General features: G+C 47.8%; 18 non-coding genes across 18 annotated transcripts; all 18 read left to right on the top strand.

Annotated features, from left to right (window-relative positions):
• Nucleotides 1-930: 930 nt before the first annotated feature.
• Nucleotides 931-1,004, top strand: TRNAI-AAU (transfer RNA isoleucine (anticodon AAU)). Its single transcript has one exon. It is a non-coding gene; the product is annotated as a tRNA-Ile (tRNA).
• Nucleotides 1,005-2,415: 1,411 nt separating this feature from the next.
• On the top strand, nucleotides 2,416-2,489 carry TRNAI-AAU (transfer RNA isoleucine (anticodon AAU)). The gene has a single exon. It is a non-coding gene; the product is annotated as a tRNA-Ile (tRNA).
• A 1,030-nt stretch (nucleotides 2,490-3,519) lies between these two features.
• On the top strand, nucleotides 3,520-3,593 carry TRNAI-AAU (transfer RNA isoleucine (anticodon AAU)). Its single transcript has one exon. It is a non-coding gene; the product is annotated as a tRNA-Ile (tRNA).
• A 129-nt stretch (nucleotides 3,594-3,722) lies between these two features.
• On the top strand, nucleotides 3,723-3,794 carry TRNAD-GUC (transfer RNA aspartic acid (anticodon GUC)). The gene has a single exon. It is a non-coding gene; the product is annotated as a tRNA-Asp (tRNA).
• Nucleotides 3,795-5,004: 1,210 nt separating this feature from the next.
• On the top strand, nucleotides 5,005-5,078 carry TRNAI-AAU (transfer RNA isoleucine (anticodon AAU)). The gene has a single exon. It is a non-coding gene; the product is annotated as a tRNA-Ile (tRNA).
• Nucleotides 5,079-5,207: 129 nt separating this feature from the next.
• On the top strand, nucleotides 5,208-5,279 carry TRNAD-GUC (transfer RNA aspartic acid (anticodon GUC)). Its single transcript has one exon. It is a non-coding gene; the product is annotated as a tRNA-Asp (tRNA).
• Nucleotides 5,280-6,920: 1,641 nt separating this feature from the next.
• TRNAI-AAU (transfer RNA isoleucine (anticodon AAU)) lies at nucleotides 6,921-6,994 on the top strand. Its single transcript has one exon. It is a non-coding gene; the product is annotated as a tRNA-Ile (tRNA).
• Nucleotides 6,995-8,405: 1,411 nt separating this feature from the next.
• TRNAI-AAU (transfer RNA isoleucine (anticodon AAU)) lies at nucleotides 8,406-8,479 on the top strand. The gene has a single exon. It is a non-coding gene; the product is annotated as a tRNA-Ile (tRNA).
• Nucleotides 8,480-9,712: 1,233 nt separating this feature from the next.
• Nucleotides 9,713-9,784, top strand: TRNAD-GUC (transfer RNA aspartic acid (anticodon GUC)). The gene has a single exon. It is a non-coding gene; the product is annotated as a tRNA-Asp (tRNA).
• A 1,203-nt stretch (nucleotides 9,785-10,987) lies between these two features.
• Nucleotides 10,988-11,061, top strand: TRNAI-AAU (transfer RNA isoleucine (anticodon AAU)). Its single transcript has one exon. It is a non-coding gene; the product is annotated as a tRNA-Ile (tRNA).
• A 1,411-nt stretch (nucleotides 11,062-12,472) lies between these two features.
• Nucleotides 12,473-12,546, top strand: TRNAI-AAU (transfer RNA isoleucine (anticodon AAU)). Its single transcript has one exon. It is a non-coding gene; the product is annotated as a tRNA-Ile (tRNA).
• Nucleotides 12,547-13,576: 1,030 nt separating this feature from the next.
• On the top strand, nucleotides 13,577-13,650 carry TRNAI-AAU (transfer RNA isoleucine (anticodon AAU)). Its single transcript has one exon. It is a non-coding gene; the product is annotated as a tRNA-Ile (tRNA).
• A 129-nt stretch (nucleotides 13,651-13,779) lies between these two features.
• On the top strand, nucleotides 13,780-13,851 carry TRNAD-GUC (transfer RNA aspartic acid (anticodon GUC)). The gene has a single exon. It is a non-coding gene; the product is annotated as a tRNA-Asp (tRNA).
• Nucleotides 13,852-15,054: 1,203 nt separating this feature from the next.
• On the top strand, nucleotides 15,055-15,128 carry TRNAI-AAU (transfer RNA isoleucine (anticodon AAU)). Its single transcript has one exon. It is a non-coding gene; the product is annotated as a tRNA-Ile (tRNA).
• Nucleotides 15,129-18,205: 3,077 nt separating this feature from the next.
• On the top strand, nucleotides 18,206-18,279 carry TRNAI-AAU (transfer RNA isoleucine (anticodon AAU)). Its single transcript has one exon. It is a non-coding gene; the product is annotated as a tRNA-Ile (tRNA).
• A 129-nt stretch (nucleotides 18,280-18,408) lies between these two features.
• Nucleotides 18,409-18,480, top strand: TRNAD-GUC (transfer RNA aspartic acid (anticodon GUC)). The gene has a single exon. It is a non-coding gene; the product is annotated as a tRNA-Asp (tRNA).
• Nucleotides 18,481-19,690: 1,210 nt separating this feature from the next.
• TRNAI-AAU (transfer RNA isoleucine (anticodon AAU)) lies at nucleotides 19,691-19,764 on the top strand. Its single transcript has one exon. It is a non-coding gene; the product is annotated as a tRNA-Ile (tRNA).
• A 129-nt stretch (nucleotides 19,765-19,893) lies between these two features.
• TRNAD-GUC (transfer RNA aspartic acid (anticodon GUC)) lies at nucleotides 19,894-19,965 on the top strand. The gene has a single exon. It is a non-coding gene; the product is annotated as a tRNA-Asp (tRNA).
• Nucleotides 19,966-20,969: the final 1,004 nt, after the last annotated feature.

Genomic DNA, 20,969 nt, shown 5'->3' with positions numbered 1-20,969 from the left:
AACAAACGTCCGTATGGGAGATGCCCACGGACAGAGCCTTATTTAATGGATTCCTGACATTAGTTTGCAGCAGAGCATAACGTAGACGTTCAGCGACTGATTTTGTCACCTGGGACCCGTTTTCCCAAAGTCATGAGTTAGAAAACTAAGGAAAAAGGAGGTAAAATCCTAGAGAGAGCGTCAGGAACCTTAAAGGTAGAAAGAAACCAAAGTCTTAAGTCTCCAGAGACTCCATGGAAATAAAGATGGAAATTTAAAAAGAGATCTACAAAAAAAGAAGCCATTAAGTCGTTGCACCGAGAGAACCCACACTTATCCTACCTCAGTTTCCTTAAGGTTTAAGCTGAAAAACTCTGTAGATATCCCCAATCCATGGAGCGAATAGGCCGAAACCACATGCCGAAAGGAGCCCGCTGAGATTGGCCAGGGGAAACAAACGTCCGTACGGGAGATGCCCACGGCCAGAGCCTTATCCAATGGATTCCTGACATTAGTTTGCAGCACAGCATATACCAGAGTCAATAACTTGTAAAGTAGACGGTCAGCGACTGATTTCGTCACCTGGGACCCGTTTGCCCAAAGTCATGAGTTAGTTGCAGCTGAAATGCGGACTGCAGCTTTCCCTCAATCACTGGCGCTACAACAAGGCCCCGTGTAGCCCATGCCTAAGGCCTATGGCTTTTAGATTGCAAACTCTTCCAGGTGCCGTGTTATTTCCTATACTTTCTGATTCCTTCTCTTGTGGAATAAAGTTTCGAATACAGTTCCCAGTTCACAGTCAGCCCTAGCACTCGTGATGTCGCCTCTGACAAGGACAGAGAAAGAGACACCCTTCCCTTTCTCCACACTGCTATCAGTACCTATTCTAAGGACTGGGACACATGTGAGATCCCCACTGGTGTCGGCCGGGGCAGCCGACATGCGCAACATGGCCGGTTAGCTCAGCTGGTTAGAGCGTGGTGCTAATAACGCCAAGGTCGCGGGTTCGATCCCCGTACGGGCCAGTCCGTCTCCTCTTTTTTGACCGTACCAGTCTCAAACTCCTTTTTCTCCCTACTGCCTAGATCTGGTGGGTGGAAATTGCTGCTGTCTTCATTTAAGCAGGTTACCGTGATGGCAAGCACCATACCCATTCCTCGTTAGTATAGTGGTGAGTATCCCCGCCTGTCACGCGAGAGACCGGGGTTCGATTCCCCGACGGGGAGGCAATTGTTTTCTTTGTGCACCAAAGAAAACTCAGGAAAAAGGAATCCAAAGTCTTAAGTCTCCAGAGTCTCCAGAGTCTCCATGGAAATAAAGATGGAATTTTAAAAAGAGATCTACAAAAAAAGAAGCCATTAAGTCGTTGCACAGAGAGAACCCACACTTATCCTACCTCAGTTTCCTGAAGGTTTAAGCTGAAAAACTCTGTAGATATCCCCAATCCATGGAGCGAATAGGCCGAAACCACATGCCGAAAGGAGCCCGCTGAGATTGGCCAGGGGAAACAAACGTCCGTACGGGAGATGCCCACGGACAGAGCCTTATTTAATGGATTCCTGACATTAGTTTGCAGCAGAGCATAACGTAGACGTTCAGCGACTGATTTTGTCACCTGGGACCCTTTTTCCCAAAGTCATGAGTTAGAAAACTAAGGAAAAAGGAGGTAAAATCCTAGAGGGAGCGTAAGGAACCTTAAAGGTAGAAAGAAACCAAAGTCTTAAGTCTCCAGAGACTCCATGGAAATAAAGATGGAAATTTAAAAAGAGATCTACAAAAAAAGAAGCCATTAAGTTGTTGCACCGAGAGAACCCACACTTATCCTACCTCAGTTTCCTTAAGGTTTAAGCTGAAAAACTCTGTAGATATCCCCAATCCATGGAGCGAATAGGCCGAAACCACATGCCGAAAGGAGCCCGCTGAGATTGGCCAGGGGAAACAAACGTCCGTACGGGAGATGCCCATGGCCAGAGCCTTATCCAATGGATTCCTGACATTAGTTTGCAGCACAGCATATACCAGAGTCAATAACTTGTAAAGTAGACGGTCAGCGACTGATTTCGTCACCTGGGACCCGTTTGCCCAAAGTCATGAGTTAGTTGCAGCTGAAATGCGGACTGCAGCTTTCCCTCAATCACTGGCGCTACAACAAGGCCCCGTGTAGCCCATGCCTAAGGCCTATGGCTTTTAGATTGCAAACTCTTCCAGGTGCCGTGTTATTTCCTATACTTTCTGATTCCTTCTCTTGTGGAATAAAGTTTCGAATACAGTTCCCAGTTCAAAGTCAGCCCTAGCACTCGTGATGTCGCCTCTGACAAGGACAGAGAAAGAGACACCCTTCCCTTTCTCCACACTGCTATCAGTACCTATTCTAAGGACTGGGACACATGTGAGATCCCCACTGGTGTCGGCCGGGGCAGCCGACATGCGCAACATGGCCGGTTAGCTCAGCTGGTTAGAGCGTGGTGCTAATAACGCCAAGGTCGCGGGTTCGATCCCCGTACGGGCCAGTCCGTCTCCTCTTTTTTGACCGTACCAGTCTCAAACTCCTTTTTCTCCCTACTGCTCTGCCCACATGCCGAAAGGAGCCCGCTGAGATTGGCCAGGGGAAACAAACGTCCGTACGGGAGATGCCCACGGACAGAGCCTTATTTAATGGATTCCTGACATTAGTTTGCAGCAGAGCATAACGTAGACGTTCAGCGACTGATTTTGTCACCTGGGACCCTTTTTCCCAAAGTCATGAGTTAGAAAACTAAGGAAAAAGGAGGTAAAATCCTAGAGGGAGCGTAAGGAACCTTAAAGGTAGAAAGAAACCAAAGTCTTAAGTCTCCAGAGACTCCATGGAAATAAAGATGGAAATTTAAAAAGAGATCTACAAAAAAAGAAGCCATTAAGTTGTTGCACCGAGAGAACCCACACTTATCCTACCTCAGTTTCCTTAAGGTTTAAGCTGAAAAACTCTGTAGATATCCCCAATCCATGGAGCGAATAGGCCGAAACCACATGCCGAAAGGAGCCCGCTGAGATTGGCCAGGGGAAACAAACGTCCGTACGGGAGATGCCCACGGCCAGAGCCTTATCCAATGGATTCCTGACATTAGTTTGCAGCACAGCATATACCAGAGTCAATAACTTGTAAAGTAGACGGTCAGCGACTGATTTCGTCACCTGGGACCCGTTTGCCCAAAGTCATGAGTTAGTTGCAGCTGAAATGCGGACTGCAGCTTTCCCTCAATCACTGGCGCTACAACAAGGCCCCGTGTAGCCCATGCCTAAGGCCTATGGCTTTTAGATTGCAAACTCTTCCAGGTGCCGTGTTATTTCCTATACTTTCTGCTTCCTTCTCTTGTGGAATAAAGTTTCGAATACAGTTCCCAGTTCACAGTCAGCCCTAGCACTCGTGATGTCGCCTCTGACAAGGACAGAGAAAGAGACACCCTTCCCTTTCTCCACACTGCTATCAGTACCTATTCTAAGGACTGGGACACATGTGAGATCCCCACTGGTGTCGGCCGGGGCAGCCGACATGCGCAACATGGCCGGTTAGCTCAGCTGGTTAGAGCGTGGTGCTAATAACGCCAAGGTCGCGGGTTCGATCCCCGTACGGGCCAGTCCGTCTCCTCTTTTTTGACCGTACCAGTCTCAAACTCCTTTTTCTCCCTACTGCCTAGATCTGGTGGGTGGAAATTGCTGCTGTCTTCATTTAAGCAGGTTACCGTGATGGCAAGCACCATACCCATTCCTCGTTAGTATAGTGGTGAGTATCCCCGCCTGTCACGCGGGAGACCGGGGTTCGATTCCCCGACGGGGAGGCAATTGTTTTCTTTATGCACCAAAGAAAACTCAGGAAAAAGGAATCCAAAGTCTTAAGTCTCCAGAGTCTCCAGAGTCTCCATGGAAATAAAGATGGAATTTTAAAAAGAGATCTACAAAAAAAGAAGCCATTAAGTCGTTGCACAGAGAGAACCCACACTTATCCTACCTCAGTTTCCTGAAGGTTTAAGCTGAAAAACTCTGTAGATATCCCCAATCCATGGAGCGAATAGGCCGAAACCACATGCCGAAAGGAGCCCGCTGAGATTGGCCAGGGGAAACAAACGTCCGTACGGGAGATGCCCACGGACAGAGCCTTATTTAATGGATTCCTGACATTAGTTTGCAGCAGAGCATAACGTAGACGTTCAGCGACTGATTTTGTCACCTGGGACCCTTTTTCCCAAAGTCATGAGTTAGAAAACTAAGGAAAAAGGAGGTAAAATCCTAGAGGGAGCGTAAGGAACCTTAAAGGTAGAAAGAAACCAAAGTCTTAAGTCTCCAGAGACTCCATGGAAATAAAGATGGAAATTTAAAAAGAGATCTACAAAAAATGAAGCCATTAGGTTGTTGCACCGAGAGAACCCACACTTATCCTACCTCAGTTTCCTTAAGGTTTAAGCTGAAAAACTCTGTAGATATCCCCAATCCATGGAGCGAATAGGCCGAAACCACATGCCGAAAGGAGCCCGCTGAGATTGGCCAGGGGAAACAAACGTCCGTACGGGAGATGCCCACGGCCAGAGCCTTATCCAATGGATTCCTGACATTAGTTTGCAGCACAGCATATACCAGAGTCAATAACTTGTAAAGTAGACGGTCAGCGACTGATTTCGTCACCTGGGACCTGTGTGCCCAAAGTCATGAGTTAGTTGCAGCTGAAATGCGGACTGCAGCTTTCCCTCAATCACTGGCGCTACAACAAGGCCCCGTGTAGCCCATGCCTAAGGCCTATGGCTTTTAGATTGCAAACTCTTCCAGGTGCCGTGTTATTTCCTATACTTTCTGATTCCTTCTCTTGTGGAATAAAGTTTTGAATACAGTTCCCAGTTCACAGTCAGCCCTAGCACTCGTGATGTCGCCTCTGACAAGGACAGAGAAAGAGACACCCTTCCCTTTCTCCACACTGCTATCAGTACCTATTCTAAGGACTGTGACACATGTGAGATCCCCACTGGTGTCGGCCGGGGCAGCCGACATGCGCAACATGGCCGGTTAGCTCAGCTGGTTAGAGCGTGGTGCTAATAACGCCAAGGTCGCGGGTTCGATCCCCGTACGGGCCAGTCCGTCTCCTCTTTTTTGACCGTACCAGTCTCAAACTCCTTTTTCTCCCTACTGCCTAGATCTGGTGGGTGGAAATTGCTGCTGTCTTCATTTAAGCAGGTTACCGTGATGGCAAGCACCATACCCATTCCTCGTTAGTATAGTGGTGAGTATCCCCGCCTGTCACGCGGGAAACCGGGGTTCGATTCCCCGACGGGGAGGCAATTGTTTTCTTTGTGCACCAAAGAAAACTCAGGAAAAAGGAATCCAAAGTCTTAAGTCTCCAGAGTCTCCAGAGTCTCCATGGAAATAAAGATGGAATTTTAAAAAGAGATTTACAAAAAAAGAAGCCATTAAGTCGTTGCACAGAGAGAACCCACACTTATCCTACCTCAGTTTCCTGAAGGTTTAAGCTGAAAAACTCTGTAGATATCCCCAATCCATGGAGCGAATAGGCCGAAACCACATGCCGAAAGGAGCCCGCTGAGATTGGCCAGGGGAAACAAACGTCCGTACGGGAGATGCCCACGGACAGAGCCTTATTTAATGGATTCCTGACATTAGTTTGCAGCAGAGCATAACGTAGACGTTCAGCGACTGATTTTGTCACCTGGGACCCTTTTTCCCAAAGTCATTAGTTAGAAAACTAAGGAAAAAGGAGGTAAAATCCTAGAGGGAGCGTAAGGAACCTTAAAGGTAGAAAGAAACCAAAGTCTTAAGTCTCCAGAGTCTCCATGGAAATAAAGATGGAATTTTAAAAAGAGATCTACAAAAAAAGAAGCCATTAAGTCGTTGCACAGAGAGAACCCACACTTATCCTACCTCAGTTTCCTGAAGGTTTAAGCTGAAAAACTCTGTAGATATCCCCAATCCATGGAGCGAATAGGCCGAAACCACATGCCGAAAGGAGCCCGCTGAGATTGGCCAGGGGAAACAAACGTCCGTACGGGAGATGCCCACGGACAGAGCCTTATTTAATGGATTCCTGACATTAGTTTGCAGCAGAGCATAACGTAGACGTTCAGCGACTGATTTTGTCACCTGGGACCCGTTTTCCCAAAGTCATGAGTTAGAAAACTAAGGAAAAAGGAGGTAAAATCCTAGAGAGAGCGTCAGGAACCTTAAAGGTAGAAAGAAACCAAAGTCTTAAGTCTCCAGAGACTCCATGGAAATAAAGATGGAAATTTAAAAAGAGATCTACAAAAAAAGAAGCCATTAAGTCGTTGCACCGAGAGAACCCACACTTATCCTACCTCAGTTTCCTTAAGGTTTAAGCTGAAAAACTCTGTAGATATCCCCAATCCATGGAGCGAATAGGCCGAAACCACATGCCGAAAGGAGCCCGCTGAGATTGGCCAGGGGAAACAAACGTCCGTACGGGAGATGCCCACGGCCAGAGCCTTATCCAATGGATTCCTGACATTAGTTTGCAGCACAGCATATACCAGAGTCAATAACTTGTAAAGTAGACGGTCAGCGACTGATTTCGTCACCTGGGACCCGTTTGCCCAAAGTCATGAGTTAGTTGCAGCTGAAATGCGGACTGCAGCTTTCCCTCAATCACTGGCGCTACAACAAGGCCCCGTGTAGCCCATGCCTAAGGCCTATGGCTTTTAGATTGCAAACTCTTCCAGGTGCCGTGTTATTTCCTATACTTTCTGATTCCTTCTCTTGTGGAATAAAGTTTCGAATACAGTTCCCAGTTCACAGTCAGCCCTAGCACTCGTGATGTCGCCTCTGACAAGGACAGAGAAAGAGACACCCTTCCCTTTCTCCACACTGCTATCAGTACCTATTCTAAGGACTGGGACACATGTGAGATCCCCACTGGTGTCGGCCGGGGCAGCCGACATGCGCAACATGGCCGGTTAGCTCAGCTGGTTAGAGCGTGGTGCTAATAACGCCAAGGTTGCGGGTTCGATCCCCGTACGGGCCAGTCCGTCTCCTCTTTTTTGACCGTACCAGTCTCAAACTCCTTTTTCTCCCTACTGCCTAGATCTGGTGGGTGGAAATTGCTGCTGTCTTCATTTAAGCAGGTTACCGTGATGGCAAGCACCATACCCATTCCTCGTTAGTATAGTGGTGAGTATCCCCGCCTGTCACGCGAGAGACCGGGGTTCGATTCCCCGACGGGGAGGCAATTGTTTTCTTTGTGCACCAAAGAAAACTCAGGAAAAAGGAATCCAAAGTCTTAAGTCTCCAGAGTCTCCAGAGTCTCCATGGAAATAAAGATGGAATTTTAAAAAGAGATCTACAAAAAAAGAAGCCATTAAGTCGTTGCACAGAGAGAACCCACACTTATCCTACCTCAGTTTCCTGAAGGTTTAAGCTGAAAAACTCTGTAGATATCCCCAATCCATGGAGCGAATAGGCCGAAACCACATGCCGAAAGGAGCCCGCTGAGATTGGCCAGGGGAAACAAACGTCCGTACGGGAGATGCCCACGGACAGAGCCTTATTTAATGGATTCCTGACATTAGTTTGCAGCAGAGCATAACGTAGACGTTCAGCGACTGATTTTGTCACCTGGGACCCTTTTTCCCAAAGTCATGAGTTAGAAAACTAAGGAAAAAGGAGGTAAAATCCTAGAGGGAGCGTAAGGAACCTTAAAGGTAGAAAGAAACCAAAGTCTTAAGTCTCCAGAGACTCCATGGAAATAAAGATGGAAATTTAAAAAGAGATCTACAAAAAAAGAAGCCATTAAGTTGTTGCACCGAGAGAACCCACACTTATCCTACCTCAGTTTCCTTAAGGTTTAAGCTGAAAAACTCTGTAGATATCCCCAATCCATGGAGCGAATAGGCCGAAACCACATGCCGAAAGGAGCCCGCTGAGATTGGCCAGGGGAAACAAACGTCCGTACGGGAGATGCCCATGGCCAGAGCCTTATCCAATGGATTCCTGACATTAGTTTGCAGCACAGCATATACCAGAGTCAATAACTTGTAAAGTAGACGGTCAGCGACTGATTTCGTCACCTGGGACCCGTTTGCCCAAAGTCATGAGTTAGTTGCAGCTGAAATGCGGACTGCAGCTTTCCCTCAATCACTGGCGCTACAACAAGGCCCCGTGTAGCCCATGCCTAAGGCCTATGGCTTTTAGATTGCAAACTCTTCCAGGTGCCGTGTTATTTCCTATACTTTCTGATTCCTTCTCTTGTGGAATAAAGTTTCGAATACAGTTCCCAGTTCAAAGTCAGCCCTAGCACTCGTGATGTCGCCTCTGACAAGGACAGAGAAAGAGACACCCTTCCCTTTCTCCACACTGCTATCAGTACCTATTCTAAGGACTGGGACACATGTGAGATCCCCACTGGTGTCGGCCGGGGCAGCCGACATGCGCAACATGGCCGGTTAGCTCAGCTGGTTAGAGCGTGGTGCTAATAACGCCAAGGTCGCGGGTTCGATCCCCGTACGGGCCAGTCCGTCTCCTCTTTTTTGACCGTACCAGTCTCAAACTCCTTTTTCTCCCTACTGCTCTGCCCACATGCCGAAAGGAGCCCGCTGAGATTGGCCAGGGGAAACAAACGTCCGTACGGGAGATGCCCACGGACAGAGCCTTATTTAATGGATTCCTGACATTAGTTTGCAGCAGAGCATAACGTAGACGTTCAGCGACTGATTTTGTCACCTGGGACCCTTTTTCCCAAAGTCATGAGTTAGAAAACTAAGGAAAAAGGAGGTAAAATCCTAGAGGGAGCGTAAGGAACCTTAAAGGTAGAAAGAAACCAAAGTCTTAAGTCTCCAGAGACTCCATGGAAATAAAGATGGAAATTTAAAAAGAGATCTACAAAAAAAGAAGCCATTAAGTTGTTGCACCGAGAGAACCCACACTTATCCTACCTCAGTTTCCTTAAGGTTTAAGCTGAAAAACTCTGTAGATATCCCCAATCCATGGAGCGAATAGGCCGAAACCACATGCCGAATGGAGCCCGCTGAGATTGGCCAGGGGAAACAAACGTCCGTATGGGAGATGCCCACGGCCAGAGCCTTATCCAATGGATTCCTGACATTAGTTTGCAGCACAGCATATACCAGAGTCAATAACTTGTAAAGTAGACGGTCAGCGACTGATTTCGTCACCTGGGACCCGTTTGCCCAAAGTCATGAGTTAGTTGCAGCTGAAATGCGGACTGCAGCTTTCCCTCAATCACTGGCGCTACAACAAGGCCCCGTGTAGCCCATGCCTAAGGCCTATGGCTTTTAGATTGCAAACTCTTCCAGGTGCCGTGTTATTTCCTATACTTTCTGCTTCCTTCTCTTGTGGAATAAAGTTTCGAATACAGTTCCCAGTTCACAGTCAGCCCTAGCACTCGTGATGTCGCCTCTGACAAGGACAGAGAAAGAGACACCCTTCCCTTTCTCCACACTGCTATCAGTACCTATTCTAAGGACTGGGACACATGTGAGATCCCCACTGGTGTCGGCCGGGGCAGCCGACATGCGCAGCATGGCCGGTTAGCTCAGCTGGTTAGAGCGTGGTGCTAATAACGCCAAGGTCGCGGGTTCGATCCCCGTAAGGGCCAGTCCGTCTCCTCTTTTTTGACCGTACCAGTCTCAAACTCCTTTTTCTCCCTACTGCCTAGATCTGGTGGGTGGAAATTGCTGCTGTCTTCATTTAAGCAGGTTACCGTGATGGCAAGCACCATACCCATTCCTCGTTAGTATAGTGGTGAGTATCCCCGCCTGTCACGCGGGAGACCGGGGTTCGATTCCCCGACGGGGAGGCAATTGTTTTCTTTGTGCACCAAAGAAAACTCAGGAAAAAGGAGTCTTAAGTCTCCAGAGTCTCCAGAGTCTCCATGGAAATAAAGATGGAATTTTAAAAAGAGATCTACAAAAAAAGAAGCCATTAAGTCGTTGCACAGAGAGAACCCACACTTATCCTACCTCAGTTTCCTGAAGGTTTAAGCTGAAAAACTCTGTAGATATCCCCAATCCATGGAGCGAATAGGCCGAAACCACATGCCGAAAGGAGCCCGCTGAGATTGGCCAGGGGAAACAAACGTCCGTATGGGAGATGCCCACGGACAGAGCCTTATTTAATGGATTCCTGACATTAGTTTGCAGCAGAGCATAACGTAGACGTTCAGCGACTGATTTTGTCACCTGGGACCCGTTTTCCCAAAGTCATGAGTTAGAAAACTAAGGAAAAAGGAGGTAAAATCCTAGAGAGAGCGTCAGGAACCTTAAAGGTAGAAAGAAACCAAAGTCTTAAGTCTCCAGAGACTCCATGGAAATAAAGATGGAAATTTAAAAAGAGATCTACAAAAAAAGAAGCCATTAAGTCGTTGCACCGAGAGAACCCACACTTATCCTACCTCAGTTTCCTTAAGGTTTAAGCTGAAAAACTCTGTAGATATCCCCAATCCATGGAGCGAATAGGCCGAAACCACATGCCGAAAGGAGCCCGCTGAGATTGGCCAGGGGAAACAAACGTCCGTACGGGAGATGCCCACGGCCAGAGCCTTATCCAATGGATTCCTGACATTAGTTTGCAGCACAGCATATACCAGAGTCAATAACTTGTAAAGTAGACGGTCAGCGACTGATTTCGTCACCTGGGACCCGTTTGCCCAAAGTCATGAGTTAGTTGCAGCTGAAATGCGGACTGCAGCTTTCCCTCAATCACTGGCGCTACAACAAGGCCCCGTGTAGCCCATGCCTAAGGCCTATGGCTTTTAGATTGCAAACTCTTCCAGGTGCCGTGTTATTTCCTATACTTTCTGATTCCTTCTCTTGTGGAATAAAGTTTCGAATACAGTTCCCAGTTCACAGTCAGCCCTAGCACTCGTGATGTCGCCTCTGACAAGGACAGAGAAAGAGACACCCTTCCCTTTCTCCACACTGCTATCAGTACCTATTCTAAGGACTGGGACACATGTGAGATCCCCACTGGTGTCGGCCGGGGCAGCCGACATGCGCAACATGGCCGGTTAGCTCAGCTGGTTAGAGCGTGGTGCTAATAACGCCAAGGTCGCGGGTTCGATCCCCGTACGGGCCAGTCCGTCTCCTCTTTTTTGACCGTACCAGTCTCAAACTCCTTTTTCTCCCTACTGCCTAGATCTGGTGGGTGGAAATTGCTGCTGTCTTCATTTAAGCAGGTTACCGTGATGGCAAGCACCATACCCATTCCTCGTTAGTATAGTGGTGAGTATCCCCGCCTGTCACGCGAGAGACCGGGGTTCGATTCCCCGACGGGGAGGCAATTGTTTTCTTTGTGCACCAAAGAAAACTCAGGAAAAAGGAATCCAAAGTCTTAAGTCTCCAGAGTCTCCAGAGTCTCCATGGAAATAAAGATGGAATTTTAAAAAGAGATCTACAAAAAAAGAAGCCATTAAGTCGTTGCACAGAGAGAACCCACACTTATCCTACCTCAGTTTCCTGAAGGTTTAAGCTGAAAAACTCTGTAGATATCCCCAATCCATGGAGCGAATAGGCCGAAACCACATGCCGAAAGGAGCCCGCTGAGATTGGCCAGGGGAAACAAACGTCCGTACGGGAGATGCCCACGGACAGAGCCTTATTTAATGGATTCCTGACATTAGTTTGCAGCAGAGCATAACGTAGACGTTCAGCGACTGATTTTGTCACCTGGGACCCTTTTTCCCAAAGTCATGAGTTAGAAAACTAAGGAAAAAGGAGGTAAAATCCTAGAGGGAGCGTAAGGAACCTTAAAGGTAGAAAGAAACCAAAGTCTTAAGTCTCCAGAGACTCCATGGAAATAAAGATGGAAATTTAAAAAGAGATCTACAAAAAAAGAAGCCATTAAGTTGTTGCACCGAGAGAACCCACACTTATCCTACCTCAGTTTCCTTAAGGTTTAAGCTGAAAAACTCTGTAGATATCCCCAATCCATGGAGCGAATAGGCCGAAACCACATGCCGAAAGGAGCCCGCTGAGATTGGCCAGGGGAAACAAACGTCCGTACGGGAGATGCCCATGGCCAGAGCCTTATCCAATGGATTCCTGACATTAGTTTGCAGCACAGCATATACCAGAGTCAATAACTTGTAAAGTAGACGGTCAGCGACTGATTTCGTCACCTGGGACCCGTTTGCCCAAAGTCATGAGTTAGTTGCAGCTGAAATGCGGACTGCAGCTTTCCCTCAATCACTGGCGCTACAACAAGGCCCCGTGTAGCCCATGCCTAAGGCCTATGGCTTTTAGATTGCAAACTCTTCCAGGTGCCGTGTTATTTCCTATACTTTCTGATTCCTTCTCTTGTGGAATAAAGTTTCGAATACAGTTCCCAGTTCAAAGTCAGCCCTAGCACTCGTGATGTCGCCTCTGACAAGGACAGAGAAAGAGACACCCTTCCCTTTCTCCACACTGCTATCAGTACCTATTCTAAGGACTGGGACACATGTGAGATCCCCACTGGTGTCGGCCGGGGCAGCCGACATGCGCAACATGGCCGGTTAGCTCAGCTGGTTAGAGCGTGGTGCTAATAACGCCAAGGTCGCGGGTTCGATCCCCGTACGGGCCAGTCCGTCTCCTCTTTTTTGACCGTACCAGTCTCAAACTCCTTTTTCTCCCTACTGCTCTGCCCACATGCCGAAAGGAGCCCGCTGAGATTGGCCAGGGGAAACAAACGTCCGTACGGGAGATGCCCACGGACAGAGCCTTATTTAATGGATTCCTGACATTAGTTTGCAGCAGAGCATAACGTAGACGTTCAGCGACTGATTTTGTCACCTGGGACCCTTTTTCCCAAAGTCATGAGTTAGAAAACTAAGGAAAAAGGAGGTAAAATCCTAGAGGGAGCGTAAGGAACCTTAAAGGTAGAAAGAAACCAAAGTCTTAAGTCTCCAGAGACTCCATGGAAATAAAGATGGAAATTTAAAAAGAGATCTACAAAAAAAGAAGCCATTAAGTTGTTGCACCGAGAGAACCCACACTTATCCTACCTCAGTTTCCTTAAGGTTTAAGCTGAAAAACTCTGTAGATATCCCCAATCCATGGAGCGAATAGGCCGAAACCACATGCCGAATGGAGCCCGCTGAGATTGGCCAGGGGAAACAAACGTCCGTATGGGAGATGCCCACGGCCAGAGCCTTATCCAATGGATTCCTGACATTAGTTTGCAGCACAGCATATACCAGAGTCAATAACTTGTAAAGTAGACGGTCAGCGACTGATTTCGTCACCTGGGACCCGTTTGCCCAAAGTCATGAGTTAGTTGCAGCTGAAATGCGGACTGCAGCTTTCCCTCAATCACTGGCGCTACAACAAGGCCCCGTGTAGCCCATGCCTAAGGCCTATGGCTTTTAGATTGCAAACTCTTCCAGGTGCCGTGTTATTTCCTATACTTTCTGATTCCTTCTCTTGTGGAATAAAGTTTCGAATACAGTTCCCAGTTCACAGTCAGCCCTAGCACTCGTGATGTCGCCTCTGACAAGGACAGAGAAAGAGACACCCTTCCCTTTCTCCACACTGCTATCAGTACCTATTCTAAGGACTGGGACACATGTGAGATCCCCACTGGTGTCGGCCGGGGCAGCCGACATGCGCAGCATGGCCGGTTAGCTCAGCTGGTTAGAGCGTGGTGCTAATAACGCCAAGGTCGCGGGTTCGATCCCCGTACGGGCCAGTCCGTCTCCTCTTTTTTGACCGTACCAGTCTCAAACTCCTTTTTCTCCCTACTGCCTAGATCTGGTGGGTGGAAATTGCTGCTGTCTTCATTTAAGCAGGTTACCGTGATGGCAAGCACCATACCCATTCCTCGTTAGTATAGTGGTGAGTATCCCCGCCTGTCACGCGGGAGACCGGGGTTCGATTCCCCGACGGGGAGGCAATTGTTTTCTTTGTGCACCAAAGAAAACTCAGGAAAAAGGAGTCTTAAGTCTCCAGAGTCTCCAGAGTCTCCATGGAAATAAAGATGGAATTTTAAAAAGAGATCTACAAAAAAAGAAGCCATTAAGTCGTTGCACAGAGAGAACCCACACTTATCCTACCTCAGTTTCCTGAAGGTTTAAGCTGAAAAACTCTGTAGATATCCCCAATCCATGGAGCGAATAGGCCGAAACCACATGCCGAAAGGAGCCCGCTGAGATTGGCCAGGGGAAACAAACGTCCGTATGGGAGATGCCCACGGACAGAGCCTTATTTAATGGATTCCTGACATTAGTTTGCAGCAGAGCATAACGTAGACGTTCAGCGACTGATTTTGTCACCTGGGACCCGTTTTCCCAAAGTCATGAGTTAGAAAACTAAGGAAAAAGGAGGTAAAATCCTAGAGAGAGCGTCAGGAACCTTAAAGGTAGAAAGAAACCAAAGTCTTAAGTCTCCAGAGACTCCATGGAAATAAAGATGGAAATTTAAAAAGAGATCTACAAAAAAAGAAGCCATTAAGTCGTTGCACCGAGAGAACCCACACTTATCCTACCTCAGTTTCCTTAAGGTTTAAGCTGAAAAACTCTGTAGATATCCCCAATCCATGGAGCGAATAGGCCGAAACCACATGCCGAAAGGAGCCCGCTGAGATTGGCCAGGGGAAACAAACGTCCGTACGGGAGATGCCCACGGCCAGAGCCTTATCCAATGGATTCCTGACATTAGTTTGCAGCACAGCATATACCAGAGTCAATAACTTGTAAAGTAGACGGTCAGCGACTGATTTCGTCACCTGGGACCCGTTTGCCCAAAGTCATGAGTTAGTTGCAGCTGAAATGCGGACTGCAGCTTTCCCTCAATCACTGGCGCTACAACAAGGCCCCGTGTAGCCCATGCCTAAGGCCTATGGCTTTTAGATTGCAAACTCTTCCAGGTGCCGTGTTATTTCCTATACTTTCTGATTCCTTCTCTTGTGGAATAAAGTTTCGAATACAGTTCCCAGTTCACAGTCAGCCCTAGCACTCGTGATGTCGCCTCTGACAAGGACAGAGAAAGAGACACCCTTCCCTTTCTCCACACTGCTATCAGTACCTATTCTAAGGACTGGGACACATGTGAGATCCCCACTGGTGTCGGCCGGGGCAGCCGACATGCGCAACATGGCCGGTTAGCTCAGCTGGTTAGAGCGTGGTGCTAATAACGCCAAGGTCGCGGGTTCGATCCCCGTACGGGCCAGTCCGTCTCCTCTTTTTTGACCGTACCAGTCTCAAACTCCTTTTTCTCCCTACTGCCTAGATCTGGTGGGTGGAAATTGCTGCTGTCTTCATTTAAGCAGGTTACCGTGATGGCAAGCACCATACCCATTCCTCGTTAGTATAGTGGTGAGTATCCCCGCCTGTCACGCGAGAGACCGGGGTTCGATTCCCCGACGGGGAGGCAATTGTTTTCTTTGTGCACCAAAGAAAACTCAGGAAAAAGGAATCCAAAGTCTTAAGTCTCCAGAGTCTCCAGAGTCTCCATGGAAATAAAGATGGAATTTTAAAAAGAGATCTACAAAAAAAGAAGCCATTAAGTCGTTGCACAGAGAGAACCCACACTTATCCTACCTCAGTTTCCTGAAGGTTTAAGCTGAAAAACTCTGTAGATATCCCCAATCCATGGAGCGAATAGGCCGAAACCACATGCCGAAAGGAGCCCGCTGAGATTGGCCAGGGGAAACAAACGTCCGTACGGGAGATGCCCACGGACAGAGCCTTATTTAATGGATTCCTGACATTAGTTTGCAGCAGAGCATAACGTAGACGTTCAGCGACTGATTTTGTCACCTGGGACCCTTTTTCCCAAAGTCATGAGTTAGAAAACTAAGGAAAAAGGAGGTAAAATCCTAGAGGGAGCGTAAGGAACCTTAAAGGTAGAAAGAAACCAAAGTCTTAAGTCTCCAGAGACTCCATGGAAATAAAGATGGAAATTTAAAAAGAGATCTACAAAAAAAGAAGCCATTAAGTTGTTGCACCGAGAGAACCCACACTTATCCTACCTCAGTTTCCTTAAGGTTTAAGCTGAAAAACTCTGTAGATATCCCCAATCCATGGAGCGAATAGGCCGAAACCACATGCCGAAAGGAGCCCGCTGAGATTGGCCAGGGGAAACAAACGTCCGTACGGGAGATGCCCATGGCCAGAGCCTTATCCAATGGATTCCTGACATTAGTTTGCAGCACAGCATATACCAGAGTCAATAACTTGTAAAGTAGACGGTCAGCGACTGATTTCGTCACCTGGGACCCGTTTGCCCAAAGTCATGAGTTAGTTGCAGCTGAAATGCGGACTGCAGCTTTCCCTCAATCACTGGCGCTACAACAAGGCCCCGTGTAGCCCATGCCTAAGGCCTATGGCTTTTAGATTGCAAACTCTTCCAGGTGCCGTGTTATTTCCTATACTTTCTGATTCCTTCTCTTGTGGAATAAAGTTTCGAATACAGTTCCCAGTTCAAAGTCAGCCCTAGCACTCGTGATGTCGCCTCTGACAAGGACAGAGAAAGAGACACCCTTCCCTTTCTCCACACTGCTATCAGTACCTATTCTAAGGACTGGGACACATGTGAGATCCCCACTGGTGTCGGCCGGGGCAGCCGACATGCGCAACATGGCCGGTTAGCTCAGCTGGTTAGAGCGTGGTGCTAATAACGCCAAGGTCGCGGGTTCTATCCCCGTACGGGCCAGTCCGTCTCCTCTTTTTTGACCGTACCAGTCTCAAACTCCTTTTTCTCCCTACTGCTCTGCCCACATGCCGAAAGGAGCCCGCTGAGATTGGCCAGGGGAAACAAACGTCCGTACGGGAGATGCCCACGGACAGAGCCTTATTTAATGGATTCCTGACATTAGTTTGCAGCAGAGCATAACGTAGACGTTCAGCGACTGATTTTGTCACCTGGGACCCTTTTTCCCAAAGTCATGAGTTAGAAAACTAAGGAAAAAGGAGGTAAAATCCTAGAGGGAGCGTAAGGAACCTTAAAGGTAGAAAGAAACCAAAGTCTTAAGTCTCCAGAGACTCCATGGAAATAAAGATGGAAATTTAAAAAGAGATCTACAAAAAAAGAAGCCATTAAGTTGTTGCACCGAGAGAACCCACACTTATCCTACCTCAGTTTCCTTAAGGTTTAAGCTGAAAAACTCTGTAGATATCCCCAATCCATGGAGCGAATAGGCCGAAACCACATGCCGAATGGAGCCCGCTGAGATTGGCCAGGGGAAACAAACGTCCGTATGGGAGATGCCCACGGCCAGAGCCTTATCCAATGGATTCCTGACATTAGTTTGCAGCACAGCATATACCAGAGTCAATAACTTGTAAAGTAGACGGTCAGCGACTGATTTCGTCACCTGGGACCCGTTTGCCCAAAGTCATGAGTTAGTTGCAGCTGAAATGCGGACTGCAGCTTTCCCTCAATCACTGGCGCTACAACAAGGCCCCGTGTAGCCCATGCCTAAGGCCTATGGCTTTTAGATTGCAAACTCTTCCAGGTGCCGTGTTATTTCCTATACTTTCTGATTCCTTCTCTTGTGGAATAAAGTTTCGAATACAGTTCCCAGTTCACAGTCAGCCCTAGCACTCGTGATGTCGCCTCTGACAAGGACAGAGAAAGAGACACCCTTCCCTTTCTCCACACTGCTATCAGTACCTATTCTAAGGACTGGGACACATGTGAGATCCCCACTGGTGTCGGCCGGGGCAGCCGACATGCGCAACATGGCCGGTTAGCTCAGCTGGTTAGAGCGTGGTGCTAATAACGCCAAGGTCGCGGGTTCGATCCCCGTGCGGGCCAGTCCGTCTCCTCTTTTTTGACCGTACCAGTCTCAAACTCCTTTTTCTCCCTACTGCCTAGATCTGGTGGGTGGAAATTGCTGCTGTCTTCATTTAAGCAGGTTACCGTGATGGCAAGCACCATACCCATTCCTCGTTAGTATAGTGGTAAGTATCCCCGCCTGTCACGCGGGAGACCGGGGTTCGATTCCCCGACGGGGGGGCAATTGTTTTCTTTGTGCACCAGAGAAAACTCAGGAAAAAGGAATCCAAAGTCTTAAGTCTCCAGAGTCTCCAGAGTCTCCATGGAAATAAAGATAGAATTTTAAAAAGAGATCTACAAAAAAAGAAGCCATTAAGTCGTTGCACAGAGAGAACCCACACTTATCCTACCTCAGTTTCCTGAAGGTTTAAGTACCTATAGGTACTGCTATCAGTACCTATTCTAAGGACTGGGACACATGTGAGATCCCCACTGGTGTCGGCCGGGGCAGCCGACATGCGCAACATGGCCGGTTAGCTCAGCTGGTTAGAGCGTGGTGCTAATAACGCCAAGGTCGCGGGTTCGATCCCCGTACGGGCCAGTCCGTCTCCTCTTTTTTGACCGTACCAGTCTCAAACTCCTTTTTCTCCCTACTGCCTAGATCTGGTGGGTGGAAATTGCTGCTGTCTTCATTTAAGCAGGTTACCGTGATGGCAAGCACCATACCCATTCCTCGTTAGTATAGTGGTGAGTATCCCCGCCTGTCACGCGGGAGACCGGGGTTCGATTCCCCGACGGGGAGGCAATTGTTTTCTTTGTGCACCAAAGAAAACTCAGGAAAAAGGAATCCAAAGTCTTAAATCTCCAGAGTCTCCAGAGTCTCCATGGAAATAAAGATGGAATTTTAAAAAGAGATCTACAAAAAAAGAAGCCATTAAGTCGTTGCACAGAGAGAACCCACACTTATCCTACCTCAGTTTCCTGAAGGTTTAAGCTGAAAAACTCTGTAGATATCCCCAATCCATGGAGCGAATAGGCCGAAACCACATGCCGAAAGGAGCCCGCTGAGATTGGCCAGGGGAAACAAACGTCCGTACGGGAGATGCCCACGGACAGAGCCTTATTTAATGGATTCCTGACATTAGTTTGCAGCAGAGCATAACGTAGACGTTCAGCGACTGATTTTGTCACCTGGGACCCTTTTTCCCAAAGTCATGAGTTAGAAAACTAAGGAAAAAGGAGGTAAAATCCTAGAGGGAGCGTAAGGAACCTTAAAGGTAGAAAGAAACCAAAGTCTTAAGTCTCCAAAGACTCCATGGAAATAAAGATGGAAATTTAAAAAGAGATCTACAAAAAAAGAAGCCATTAAGTTGTTGCACCGAGAGAACCCACACTTATCCTACCTCAGTTTCCTTAAGGTTTAAGCTGAAAAACTCTGTAGATATCCCCAATCCATGGAGCGAATAGGCCGAAACCACATGCCGAAAGGAGTCCGCTGAGATTGGCCAGGGGAAACAAACGTCCGTACGGGAGATGCCCACGGCCAGAGCCTTATCCAATGGATTCCTGACATTAGTTTGCAGCACAGCATATACCAGAGTCAATAACTTGTAAAGTAGACGGTCAGCGACTGATTTCGTCACCTGGGACCCGTTTGCCCAAAGTCATGAGTTAGTTGCAGCTGAAATGCGGACTGCAGCTTTCCCTCAATCACTGGCGCTACAACAAGGCCCCGTGTAGCCCATGCCTAAGGCCTATGGCTTTTAGATTGCAAACTCTTCCAGGTGCCGTGTTATTTCCTATACTTTCTGATTCCTTCTCTTGTGGAATAAAGTTTCGAATACAGTTCCCAGTTCACAGTCAGCCCTAGCACTCGTGATGTCGCCTCTGACAAGGACAGAGAAAGAGACACCCTTCCCTTTCTCCACACTGCTATCAGTACCTATTCTAAGGACTGTGACACATGTGAGATCCCCACTGGTGTCGGCCGGGGCAGCCGACATGCGCAACATGGCCGGTTAGCTCAGCTGGTTAGAGCGTGGTGCTAATAACGCCAAGGTCGCGGGTTCGATCCCCGTACGGGCCAGTCCGTCTCCTCTTTTTTGACCGTACCAGTCTCAAACTCCTTTTTCTCCCTACTGCCTAGATCTGGTGGGTGGAAATTGCTGCTGTCTTCATTTAAGCAGGTTACCGTGATGGCAAGCACCATACCCATTCCTCGTTAGTATAGTGGTGAGTATCCCCGCCTGTCACGCGGGAGACCGGGGTTCGATTCCCCGACGGGGAGGCAATTGTTTTCTTTGTGCACCAAAGAAAACTCAGGAAAAAGGAATCCAAAGTCTTAAGTCTCCAGAGTCTCCAGAGTCTCCATGGAAATAAAGATGGAATTTTAAAAAGAGATTTACAAAAAAAGAAGCCATTAAGTCGTTGCACAGAGAGAACCCACACTTATCCTACCTCAGTTTCCTGAAGGTTTAAGCTGAAAAACTCTGTAGATATCCCCAATCCATGGAGCGAATAGGCCGAAACCACATGCCGAAAGGAGCCCGCTGAGATTGGCCAGGGGAAACAAACGTCCGTACGGGAGATGCCCACGGACAGAGCCTTATTTAATGGATTCCTGACATTAGTTTGCAGCAGAGCATAACGTAGACGTTCAGCGACTGATTTTGTCACCTGGGACCCTTTTTCCCAAAGTCATTAGTTAGAAAACTAAGGAAAAAGGAGCTAAAATCCTAGAGGGAGCGTAAGGAACCTTAAAGGTAGAAAGAAACCAAAGTCTTAAGTCTCCAGAGTCTCCATGGAAATAAAGATGGAATTTTAAAAAGAGATCTACAAAAAAAGAAGCCATTAAGTTGTTGCACAGAGAGAACCCACACTTATCCTACCTCAGTTTCCTGAAGGTTTAAGCTGAAAAACTCTGTAGATATCCCCAATCCATGGAGCGAATAGGCCGAAACCACATGCCGAAAGGAGCCCGCTGAGATTGGCCAGGGGAAACAAACGTCCGTACGGGAGATGCCCACGGACAGAGCCTTATTTAATGGATTCCTGACATTAGTTTGCAGCAGAGCATAACGTAGACGTTCAGCGACTGATTTTGTCACCTGGGACCCTTTTTCCCAAAGTCATGAGTTAGAAAACTAAGGAAAAAGGAGGTAAAATCCTAGAGGGAGCGTAAGGAACCTTAAAGGTAGAAAGAAACCAAAGTCTTAAGTCTCCAGAGACTCCATGGAAATAAAGATGGAAATTTAAAAAGAGATCTACAAAAAAAGAAGCCATTAGGTTGTT

The sequence above is a fragment of the Hyla sarda genome, unplaced genomic scaffold (assembly GCF_029499605.1).
Source record: "Hyla sarda isolate aHylSar1 unplaced genomic scaffold, aHylSar1.hap1 scaffold_884, whole genome shotgun sequence".
NCBI lineage: Eukaryota > Metazoa > Chordata > Amphibia > Anura > Hylidae > Hyla > Hyla sarda.
Note: the sequence above shows the minus strand (reverse complement) of the source record. Positions and strands in the feature narration are given on the sequence as shown.